The following is a 12,048-nucleotide window of genomic DNA, read 5'->3' on the forward strand; positions in this document are numbered from 1 at the left end:
AACCACTTGCTTTCTTTATTTGTGCCAAAGAAATTCAACAGGAGGAGGAATACCTTTTCTGAGAAGTTTGAAGGTGACGAGGGGGAATTGCAGTTGCATGAGATGTTAATCACTGGTCTCTGCTCTTCTCCATGCCTTACTATGCTTTTGTTTTAGTTTTGCTGATACCTGATATTTGCCAGTAAAAGAGGTTACTTGCTTCCTATTACAAACCCTTGCACTGAGGTAACAATATTAGATTTTTAACTGTAAAGCGGGAGGAGAAGATGGCGACGTGCCCGCGTGTGCATAGTCCTCCGGTGAAAAATGATATCGTATCTGTTAAGCAACACACATCGAAGTTGCTGGTGAACACAGCAGGCCAGGCAGCAACTCTAGGATGAGGTACAGTCGACGTTTCAAGCCGAGACCCTTCGTCAGGACTAGTTCACAGTTCACCAGCAACTTTGATGTGTGTTGCTTGAATTTCCAGCATCTGCAGAATTCCTGTTGTTATCGTATCTGTTAAGTAGGGGCCGTGGACAATTCTGATTTGATGGAGAATGGACATGAAAGCACAGAGGAACATCTGGAGAAATTTCTGAAACGCTCGTTCGCTGCTGTCGTTACTGTGTGGTTGGGAATCTTTCGGAGGGTAGGCCTCAAAATCCCCAGCCTTGCCTGCTTTTGGCGACCGAGAAGGAGGTCAAATCATTCGGACAGAGATGGCGCTCAGTACTCGGTGTCGGGGAGCTGATCAGAGCTCGAAGTTTTCGGATGACTCAGAGTCGGATTGTGGTCGGCATGGCAGGGAGAGTTTTTCTTCCTTTTCCCATCTGCGTGAGATGTGGGACATTTGAGAAACTTTGAACTTTACTGAGCTCATGGACTTCTTCATCAAGTTATGGTATCGTTACACTGTTTGTAACTATGTTATAATTATGTGGTTTTGTCAGTTTTTTCAGTCTTGGTTTGTCCTGTGTTTTGTGACATCACACCGGAGGAAATAATGTATAATTTCTTAATGCATGCATTAATAAATGACAATAAAAGAGGACTACGTGTCTTCATAATCATAAATAACGATATAAATTCCTCCAGTCTTTCTTGGGAGTGTGAATGGCCTTTTCTTCAGGAAACAAGATCTTTTTTTACTGAGAAAATAGAAAACAATATTCAATAAAGCTTTGGTAAATATTAATAAGCTGCATAACAGAGAGTCACTTAAGTCACACACGAAACCAAATAAATTTAATTAGTTTACCATTGGTTGATCTGAACTTTGGAATGCAGATTATTATTTCAATGTTTGAAAATGAAACAAAACTTTGAAATGCAGTAAAGAGCATAGAGAATATAAAAGGGTTTAGGAAGATAGAACGGAGAGACATGTGGAAAATTAATTTTAAATGAAGAAGTGCAAAACAATATATCTTGTATGAAGAAGGAGGCTTTTCATTGACCAAATAAGTAAATGATGGAATACAAGCACAAAGTCAGTGTCATTCTATTAAATTTCTGGTTTGGTGCATGACTTAAGAGACTCTCCCATAGGCAGTTTTATGTATACTGGGGGAGGTACCGAGGCAAAGTGAAAGTATGGGCTGTATTCCAATGTTCAGCTCAACACATAATCAGAAAAGCAAAAGACCAAAGGGCATAGGAGCAGAATTAGATCATGGCCCATCAAATACATCCCGCCATTCCATCATGGCTGATTTACTATGCCTCTCAACTCCATTCTCCCGCCTTCTCCCCATAACCACTAACACCCTAAACTGCTAACAAACTAAAGAAGAACTAATTAAATTTATCAGGCTTATTGTTCATGACGAATCACAAAGGTGTTCTTTAAATCCCACTCCTGTAACTTTAATCGTGTTTACATGTACGGAGGCTTTAATGAATTAGCTTTTTAGATTACTCAGTGAAAGTAAGTGATATTCATGATATGTGCATTACCATCTATGTGATAGAACATCCCTTTGGCTCTTAATTTCATGAGACCATAAGGTATAGGAGGAGAATTAAGCCATTTGGTCCATCCAATCTGCTCCACCATTTCATCATGGCTGATCCAATTTTCCTTTCAGCCCCAGTCTCCTGGCTTCTCCCCATATCCTTTCATGCTCTGACCAATGAAGAATCTATCAGCCTCTGCCTTAAATATACATGAAGACTTGCCCTCCTTAGCTGCCTGTGACAAAGAATTCCACAGATTCACCACTCCCTGGCTAAAGAAATTCCTCCTCATCTCCATTCTAAAAGGACACCCCTCCATTCTAATGTTGTGTCCTCTGGTCTTAGACTTTCTGACCATCGGAAACATCCTCTCCACATCCACTCTTTCAAGGCCTTTCACCATTTGCGAAGTTTCAATGAGGTCACCCCTCATTCTTCTGAAATACTGTGAATACAGGCCCAGAGCCATTAAACAATCTTCATACGACAAGCTATTCAATCCCTTAAATCATTTTCTTGAACCTCCTTTGAACTTACCCTCCAGTTTTAGCACATCCTTTCTACTTTGTAAGATAAGGGGCCCAAACCTGTGCATATTGCTCCAAGTGAGGCCTCACCAGATGCTTTATAAAGTTTCAACATTACATCCTTGCTTTTACGTTCTAGTCCTCTTGAAATGAATGCTAACGTTGCGTTTGCCTCTTTACAACGGAATCAACCTGTAAATCAGTCTTTAGGGAATCCTGCACAAGGACTCACAAGTCCCTTTGCACCTCAGGTTTTTTTGTACTTTCTTTCCATTTAGAAAATAGACAGCTGTTGCATTTCTTCTACCAAAGTGCATGAGTATACACTTCACGACACTATATTCCATCTGTATACATGGAATGAAGAAAGTTAATGAAAAATCTAAAATATATTCTTGGTTTTGAGAATAAAATAGAACAAGCAGGAAGAAATTGGTTCCACTGGGTCAGCAGCCCAACGGAGCAGTTTAAATACATACTGATTTTGGAAGAGTAAGTGAGCAAGTGACTTTGACGCGATCTATGTAGAGTCCAGCTTGAAGGAAACAGTTGCTCCAATAGTGGATCTTAATTTCTGTACCCATTCTATATAGGCCTCCTTAACTGAGTTACATTTTAGAATAATGGTTGAAGAAACATATTTTTATATCTCCCTTATGGATTAGGGTTTTGGAGCTCTGCAGGTTTTGCCCTGAAATGTTGACAATTCCTTTCCCCTAGAGATGCTGCTTAAATATGATGGCATTCAAATATGATGGCAGAATATAGTATTAATGGTAAGACTCTTGGCAGTGTGGAGGATCAGAGAGATCTTGGGGTCCGAGTCCATAGAACGCTCAAAGCTGCTACACAGGCTGACTCTGTGGTTAAGAAGGCATACGATACGGTGCATTGGCCTTCATCAATCGTGGAACTGAATTTAGGAGCTGAGAGGTAATGTTGCAGCTATATAGGACCCTGGTCAGACCCCACTTGGAGTATTGTGCTCAGTTCTGGTCGCCTCACTACAGGAAGGATGTGGAAACCATAGAAAGGGTGCAGAGGAGATTTACAAGGATGTTGCCTGGATTGGGGAGCATGCCTTATGAGAATAGGTTAAGTGAACTCGGCCTTTTCTCCTTGGAGCAATGGAGGATGAGAGGTGACCTGATAGAGGTGTATAAGATGATGAGAGGCATTGATTGTTGATAGTCAGAGGCTTTTTCCCAGGGCTGAAATGGTTGCCACAAGAGGACACAGGTTTAAGGTGCTGGGGAGTAGGTACAGAGGAGATGTCAGGGGTAAGTTTTTTACTCAGAGAGTGGTGAGTGCGTGGAATGAGCTGCCGGCAGCAGTGGTGGAGGCGGATACGATAGGGTCTTTTAAGAGACTTTTGGATAGGTACATGGAGCTTAGAAAAATGGAGAGCTATAGGTAAGCCAGTAATTTCTAAGGTAAGGACATGTTCAGCACAACTTTGCGGGCCAAAGGGCCTGTATTGTGCTGTAGGTTTTCTATGTTTCTAAATGCAGAGTTCCTCTGGCAGATTGTTTGTTGGTCTAGGTTTTGGGGCTTGTGACTGTTTTGCCGACTGCACTAAAAAGTATTGCTTTTAGAATGGGGATGCAAATTCTGGGAAATAATAAAAAAAATTAAAATTAATGATAGTGCCTCAGTAGTAAATCCAGCAATTCAACCAACAAAGCAAGAATTACTTATAATAGATGATAAACATAAGGCAGCTTTTCAGTTCTTATATTTTCAAGAAGACAAACCTCAGGGTTGGATACTGCATGCATACTTCGATAATAAATGTACTTTGAATCTTCTTAGGTGACAAGGCAATTCCAGGCATTTTATCTGCTTTTCCAGACTGGGGTGCTTAAAGAATAAAGGGCAGATGATACACAGTACAACGTCAATATAATGATGTTATCAGGGATTAACTTTGGCATGTGCATAAAAAACTTATATATTTAGCAGGCTTTATTTTTATTTATGCAATTTTCATCTTGGACCACATGATAATACCTACAGTATATCCGAGGTCTTGATATAATGAGGTGCATTATATTGACATCACACTCTTTTTACCTTAGCTAAACAAATAAGTGATTTTACACTCAGCATACAGAATCTAAATGCCGGATGACGCTAATGCCTTTCTCTTTGCATTATTTTATTCCTGCTTTCTTTAAGTTTTCATAGGATCTGCCTGAGCTCAAACTTTAGCAGGATAGAAAGTTATTAGAATATTCATTATTAGTAGAAATAATTAAATATAGAAAGAGGAGTAAACATTTCAACTCTAAAAGCCCTTACACCTTCAAGTGGGAACATTTTGTTACCTAACACCATCCATCATCTTTAATCTCAATTCATAGATTCGTAGAGTTATACAGCACAACAGACTCCTGTCCATACAAACCAAGATGCCTATCTAAATTGATCCATTTGCCTGTGTTTGGCGGACAACCCTTTAAACCAAGAGTTCCCAACCTTTTTTTCATGCCATGGACCCCCACCATTAACTGAGTGGTCCGTGGTCCCCGGGTTGGAAACCCCTGCTCTAAATGTTTCCTATCCATATTCCTGTCCAAATGTTTTCTCAAGCATCATAATTGTACTTGTCTCTACCAACTCCATTGGCAGCTTATTCCATTTACCCATGACCTTCCGTGTGATAAACTTTCCTCTCAGATCCTCTTTCACCGACAACACAGATGACTACCCTGGGACTAATGACCCTATCTATGCATCACCTTCCTTCGCTCCAGTGGTCCCAGTTTATCAATCCTATCCCCATATCTCAAGCCCTCCATTCTAAACAATATCCATATGAATATTTTCTACATATGATCATGCTTATTCATGTCCTTGTAATGTGGGGACTAGAAATTCACACAGTAATCTATCTCTGGATAAATGAGTCCTTTATACAACTGTAATATAAGGTCCCAATTCTTGTACTCAATGCCATATTCAGGAAAAGTAAGCAAGCCATATGCCTTCTATATTCAGGGAACGATATACTTCTACCCCTGGGGTCTCTATGTTCAACAACACTTCAAAAGGTCCCTGCCATTCTCTGGAGATGTCTTGCCTGGTTGAACTGCCCTAAATGGATCATGTCACACTTACCTAGGTTAAATTCCATCTGCTGTTCCTTTGCCTGATTTTCTGGTTGATCTTGTTCTAATCTTAGACATTCTTCACTGAAGTCTATAAGATAATATAAGATAAAACGTTATTTACCCCAAAGGAAATTATTGTAGCAAGGTTACCCAGTCAGCAATGTATTCCAGTATTCAAAAGGTCTTGCTCTAAGTAAGAACTGGAATACGATTGTAAACAAGGTGGAACAGCAGAGACCTGATTGGTTGAGGTCTAACCAATCAAGAGGGACGGACGACGGGGGTATATATACCACCAGATTAGACGTGCCAAGGCATCATCCCCAAATGAAGGTGGCGGAGTCTGTCATCAAAACATTGGTTAAAATCGATACCTGTACCTGGCTGGAAGCCCAGGAAGAGTTTATTCATCTGCAAACTTATTATCCATGCCACTAATATCCTCGTCCGAATCATTTAGCAGATAAGCAACAGAGGATCCAGTTTTGGCCCATCACAAGCCTCCAATCTGTAAAACAGGGCCCTCCACACACTCCTCTCCCCACCAACCCCCCCCCCAGCCCCCCCGAAACCAACCTCTGCCTCCTACCACCAAGCCATCAATCCTTGTGGCTGGGAATAAATGATCAACCTCATATTCTAAGTCATTATTTGAACTAATAGCCACTGTGAATTTCCACATTTTCAAATTCCCTGCTGGATGAGCTACTTCTGATTTTCATGTGCAAAAACAACCTGTTAAGGCAAGCAGATGGTTGAAGATAGGGAAGGTAACAAGATGAGAGAGCAGTTGGCAATATGTTCAGTAGGTGGATCCAGGTGAGAGAGTGATTGACAGATGGATCCAGATGAGGAGGGAAAGGTACAGATAGTGAATGAAGCTGGGAGGTGATGGATGGAGGCTGCAGATCATGGAATCAGATAAGAAAGGAAGCTGATGAGTGAAAGCAGGTGCTGGGCAGATGGAAGCAGTGAGGAGTGAAGAAGAGACAGGTTATCAAAGGGATAGAGGGTGTTACTGATAGGCTGGTGGGGAAGGTGAAGAACGTCAGTACCAGGAGCTGGTGAGGAGGGTAGTGCTGAGAAAGCAAGGGGTGTGTAAGAGGACCTGGATGTATCAGAGGCAAAGAGCAAGGAACAGAATGGGTGTGGGTGACCTGAATTGAAACTTACTTGAAATCAATGTTTATGCTGTTGGGTTGAAGACTATATAAGAATACCTTGGTCTCCTTAGAGTTCCCTTGATCCTTATTTTTCACCTTACTGGCCTCTACATCCAGAAATGTAGAAATGTTCTCATTCCTCAAGGCCCTACTAACCTTATGCACAACCTGCTCTGTGTTTTACTGAGACTTCTGCATCCTATGTCCAGTATTATGTAATGGTCATTCTGTACACCAGGTTTGGTCCAGAACTCCAGATCTGAAAACGATTAGTTTTTAAAACAATTTTTAAAGCTCACTACTTCTTTTTACGGATGTGTGTTTGAACCATTAACTCACTCATGATTTTATTTTCTTCAACGTGTAAGCTCATACCTTTTCTTTTCTGCTCAGCATGGATGACCTCGCACTTACCTTACTGAGGGTTCTGGTGAACTGGTGCATCAAAGGAGTTAAACTTGAGGTGGATCATCTGTCACCTTACTGCATGCTGGGCCAGGCTTCAGAGACCAGATGGCTCCTGTGTTCTTGGATGCTGTGGAGGTCAGTAAACAGCCAGAGCTCCATTAGGTACTCCTGCAGAATATGCCTCGAGTTGGTTTCTCCAGGGATAAGTGACACAGCAGCATGCAGCAATGTTGCACGAAAGCTCATGATCTCACATGATAATATCAAAGAGAGTTTGCACACTGGTAGTAAAGCTGCTGTCTTATCAAGACAGACTTTCAGACACACATATACACTCCCTCTCATGTACTCACATAAACTGTCAAGCACTTAAATTGTCACTTGAACTACTGACTCAATTTCTCCCACATCAACCTGCTGCTGAGATGGCGCTGATGACTGAGGATAGGCTAATTGAATTGAATTGAATTGACTTTATTACTTACATCTTTCATATACATGAGGAGTAAAAATACTTCTGTTACTTCTCCATCTAAATGTGCAATGTGCAATTAATAGTAATTTGTAATAAATAGTATGTACAACAGGACAGTTGATATAACAACAAAAAATGAATACCAAACCCTCTTCGCCTCGCCCAGTTCTGCCTAAGCCCGTTGAGCCGAAGCCCTTAAGCCTTCACTCTGCTCCCGGCTCACTCCGCCGCCCGCAAACTATGCTGCCCACTGTATGGGGCTCTGTTCCTTTTAAATCTTCTGCGCTTCACTGCTCGATGTCACACGCCTGCGCAGTCCCGCCTCTCTGAACGCCGATGGAAAAAAAACCCGAAAAATTCAAAAGTGGCTTCCTCTGCACTCCCGCTCCGATTCTCAGACTTCCTTCTCCGAATTAAACCCGAAGCAGGATTTCTGTCCTTCTAAATCTTCCGCGCTTCACTGCCCGACGTCACACGCCTGTGCAGTCCGGCCTCTCTGAACGCCGATGGAAAGAAAACCGAAAAATTCAAAAATGGCTTCCTCTGTACTCCCGCTCCTATTCTCAGACTTCCTTCTCCGAATTCTTGTCTTGTCCTTGCCTCCGTGGGGTAAGTCAGGCTGTTCTGCCATTGCCCTGCAGGGGGGACCTATCTTGTCTTGTCTTTGCCTCTGTTGGGTAAGTCTGGCCGTTCTGCCGTTACCCGACGGATGGTCCTGTCCCACCTTGGTGTGGAGAAGTTGAGTCCCGGCTTGTCTAAGTATAGGTTCCGGCTCTTTGTCTCTGTACTATCCTGTAAAGTCCCTACTCCAGTCAAGACCTTTTCCTTGTACTTCAGTGTGTGTGTCTTGCATTTGGGTCTGTTCCCAATTCCGGGTGTGACAGAACGTATCAGCCAACCATGGACCCAGTGACACAGACACTGGAGGTGAACTCTCGCCATCCAGGATTCCCAAGTGTTGAAACCTCCCCCCCATACGCCCGAGTCATCCTTAGTCCTGGAGAGCCTCTTCGGTCGCCCAGGGGCTCCCATAGAAGGGGGGGGAATACTGTCATGGTCCGGTCCGTGGACTTAGGATTCCGGGTCTTCCAGGTGTCCCTTGTTTTGTTTGAGTTAATCAGTTGCCTATGATTCCCACCTTGGGGCTTGGAATATAAGTGGCCTTGGGCTTGAGTGTGGGCTGCTGGTTTGTCTTGTCAAGATCCCCTGGGAGCAACCTGCTGGTGGAAGGCTAGTGTGGCCACTTACCATCTTTAGGCCATGTTGGAGAACCATCGTTTCATGGAGCCTTACTATCGGTAGTCGGAGCTGTTGTTGTGGTATGGATTTGGCTGTTTCCTGGGCCAGCTGAATGGCTGCCAGCCACTCTGAGCTAGGTAGGGATCCGGCTGTTTCTGTAGCCAGCAGAGGTTGCTGGTTGTAACTGTGACTCGGAGCAACCCTGAAGCAGAGAGGGAACTGTCTGCTGTTCTTTGATGTTTGTCTTGTCTTGTCCTTGCCTCTGTGGGGTAAGTCAAGCCATTCTGCCGTTGCCCTGCGGGGGGGATCTGTCTTGTCGTGTCCTCGCCTCCATGGGGTAAGTCAGGCCATTCTGTTGTTGCCCTGTGGGGTGGACCTGTCTTGTCTTGTTTTGTCTTGTCTTTGCCTCTGTGGAGTAAGTCTGGCCATTCTGCTGTCCTGTCCCACCTTGGTGTGGAGAAGTTGAGTCCTGGCTTGTCTAAGTATAAGTCCTGGCTCTAAGTCTATGTACTATCCTGTCATGTCCCTACTCTAATCAAGTCCTGTTCCTTGTACTTCAGTATCTGTGTCTTGCATTTGGGTCCATTCCCAACACCCCTATTGTGACATCCATATCCAGCAGATCATTCCAACCAGTAAGGTAAGCTTTACTGCACACTCACACACTCCCCACTTTCTATACAGATCATTCTCTATGACTTCCTTGTCCACTCATCCAACCCCACTGATCTCCTTCCTGTCACCTATCCCTTTAAGACCATAAGTTATAGGAGCAGAATTAGGCCATTTGGCCCATCAAGTCTGCTCCACCATTTTATATTGGCTGATCCAATTTTCCTCTCAACCTCAATCCCCTGCCTTCTCCCCATATCCCTTCATGCCCTGACCAGTCAAGAATCTATCGACCTCTGCTTTAAATATAGATAAAGATGTGGCCTCCACAGCTGCCTTCAGCAAAGAATTCCACAGATTCACCATTCTCTATCTAAAGAAAGTCTTCCTTATCTTCATTCTAAAAGGACATCCCTTTATTCTGAGGCTGTGTCTTCTGGTGTTAGACTCTCCCACCATAGGAAACATCCTCTCCCCATCAACTCTATCAAGGTCTTTCACCATTCAATAGGTTTCAATGAGGTCACCCCTCATTCTTATGAATTCTAGTGAATACAGGCCCAGAGCCATCATATGCTCTTCATTTAACAGTACATTCAATCATAGAATCATTTTCATGAACCCCCTTTGAAATCTCTTCAGTTTCAGCAAATCCTTTCTAATATGAGGAGCCCAAAACAGCTCTCAGTACTCCAGGTAAGGCCTCACCAGTGCTTTATAAAGTCTCAACATTACATCCTTGCTTTTATATTCCAGTCCTCTTGAAATGAATGCTAACATTGCATTTGCCTTCCTCACCATGAACTCAGCCTGCAAATTAAACTTTAGGGAATCCTGCACAAGGACTTCCAAATCCCAAGTTTTATGTATTTTCTGTCTATTTTAAGAAAATAGTCAACCCTCTCATTTCTCCTACCTAAATTTAGAAGCCCCCCCCCCCCCCCAATACTTCTACTTCTACGTTCTGAGGAGGCCAAAAAGAGCTGGGCTATGCATATCACAACTCACAATCTACTATAGATGTGCAGTAAAGAGAATCCCTTCATGCTGCATCACTGCATAATGCAGACACTGTACTGTGGTGGACAGGAAGGCTTTACAACAGGTTGTCAAAACTGCTCACTGCACCAGCCTACCCAACATAAAGGATGTATATACTGAAAGGCATCAGAAAAAGACCAGCAATATCATGAAGGAATCTCATCCGCCCTGCCCATAGACTTTGTCCCACTCCCATCAGTGAAGAGGCTACATGGCATCCATGCCAAATCCTCCAGACTGAAAAACATTACTTTCCCCAAGCAGTAAGGCTGATCAACACCTCCACTAACCCACCCCAGCACAACTCCTCACACCTCTACTTCATCATTGCCTTTCAGGGTCACCTTATGTACAGACGCTCTGTACCTAGCATCACTTTATGTACATATAATCGATCTATGTATATAAGTTATTTATGTATTTATTGTGCTTTTTTACTATTGTCCTCTTTATCTTGGTGTGGTTTTTTTGTGCTGAATACCAATAATTTCGTTCTCCTTTACACTTGCGTACTGGAAATGATATTAAATGATATTAAACAATCCTGAATCTCAGCACCATTCAGACCTTCCAAGTGAAGTGACACTTCACCTGCGAGTCTTTTGGCATCATCTAATGAATCCAGTGCACCTCCTCTGTCAGACAGACCCAACACAGACTTGTCAAACACTTTTGCTCCATCTGCCACACAAAACAGGATCACCTTTCAATTTGATTTCCGATTCCCATTCCAACATGTTAGTCCATGGCCCTTCTAACGTTAGGATGAGGCCAAACTCAGGTTGGACGAGCATCGCCTCGTATTCCATCTGGGTAGCTTCCAAATGGCATGAGCATTGATTTCTCTAATTTCTGGTTATTTTCCACTCTCCCCTTTTCTCCCTGTCCATTACTCATTCTGGTTACCCTCTCACCTCTTTACTTGTCCTCAACTGCCCCTTACTTCTCTCTGGTTCACACCATCCTCTTTCCTTTTCTTCCACTGTCTTCACCTACTAGATTCCTTCTTTAGCTCTTCCACCTATCATCTCCTGTCTTCTTTCTTCGTTCCCTCTCCCACACCCACTGACCCTCTTCCTCTCCTGGTCTCATCTATCCCCTGCTAACTTGTGCTCCCAACCCACCCCCCCCCCACCTCACATTGTTTTCTTTTTCTGATCTCTGCCACCTTCCTTTCCAGTCCTGATGAAAGGTCTCAGCCCGAAACGTCAGCTGTGTTTTTGCCACCTGACCTGCCTAGCTACTCCAGGATTTTGTGTGCATTATTCAGAGTCAATGTGACTTTCACCTCTACTAAGCAGTACAGACAGTGATAGTGAATGAAAACCCTTCCATTTACCTTTGGGATTCAGCCTTGGAAAATCTGATTGGAATGTATCAATAAGGTCTAGACAGGATGCGCTGTATCCCAAAGGTCCCTAAACATGCTGAGTAGTCAGCCATCTCCAGATCAATTCCTACAGGAAATCTGAGCTGAGACTGGTGTCACTACTGATTCTTTTCCAGAGGTAATCCCTTGGGATGAAATA

At 43.2% G+C, this 12,048-nt stretch overlaps 1 long non-coding RNA gene across 1 annotated transcript; it reads right to left on the reverse strand.

Moving 5' to 3' along the window:
• Window positions 1-416: 416 nt before the first annotated feature.
• Window positions 417-7,322, reverse strand: LOC140195888 (uncharacterized). Its single transcript, XR_011885563.1, has 4 exons — window positions 7,159-7,322; window positions 5,589-5,669; window positions 4,223-4,328; window positions 417-1,133 (listed from the first exon to the last, which is right to left on the reverse strand). It is a non-coding gene; the product is annotated as an uncharacterized lncRNA (long non-coding RNA).
• Between the last annotated feature and the right edge of the window lie 4,726 nt (window positions 7,323-12,048).

Source organism: Mobula birostris, chromosome 4 (assembly GCF_030028105.1).
Source record: "Mobula birostris isolate sMobBir1 chromosome 4, sMobBir1.hap1, whole genome shotgun sequence".
In the NCBI taxonomy this organism is placed as follows: Eukaryota; Metazoa; Chordata; class Chondrichthyes; order Myliobatiformes; family Myliobatidae; genus Mobula; species Mobula birostris.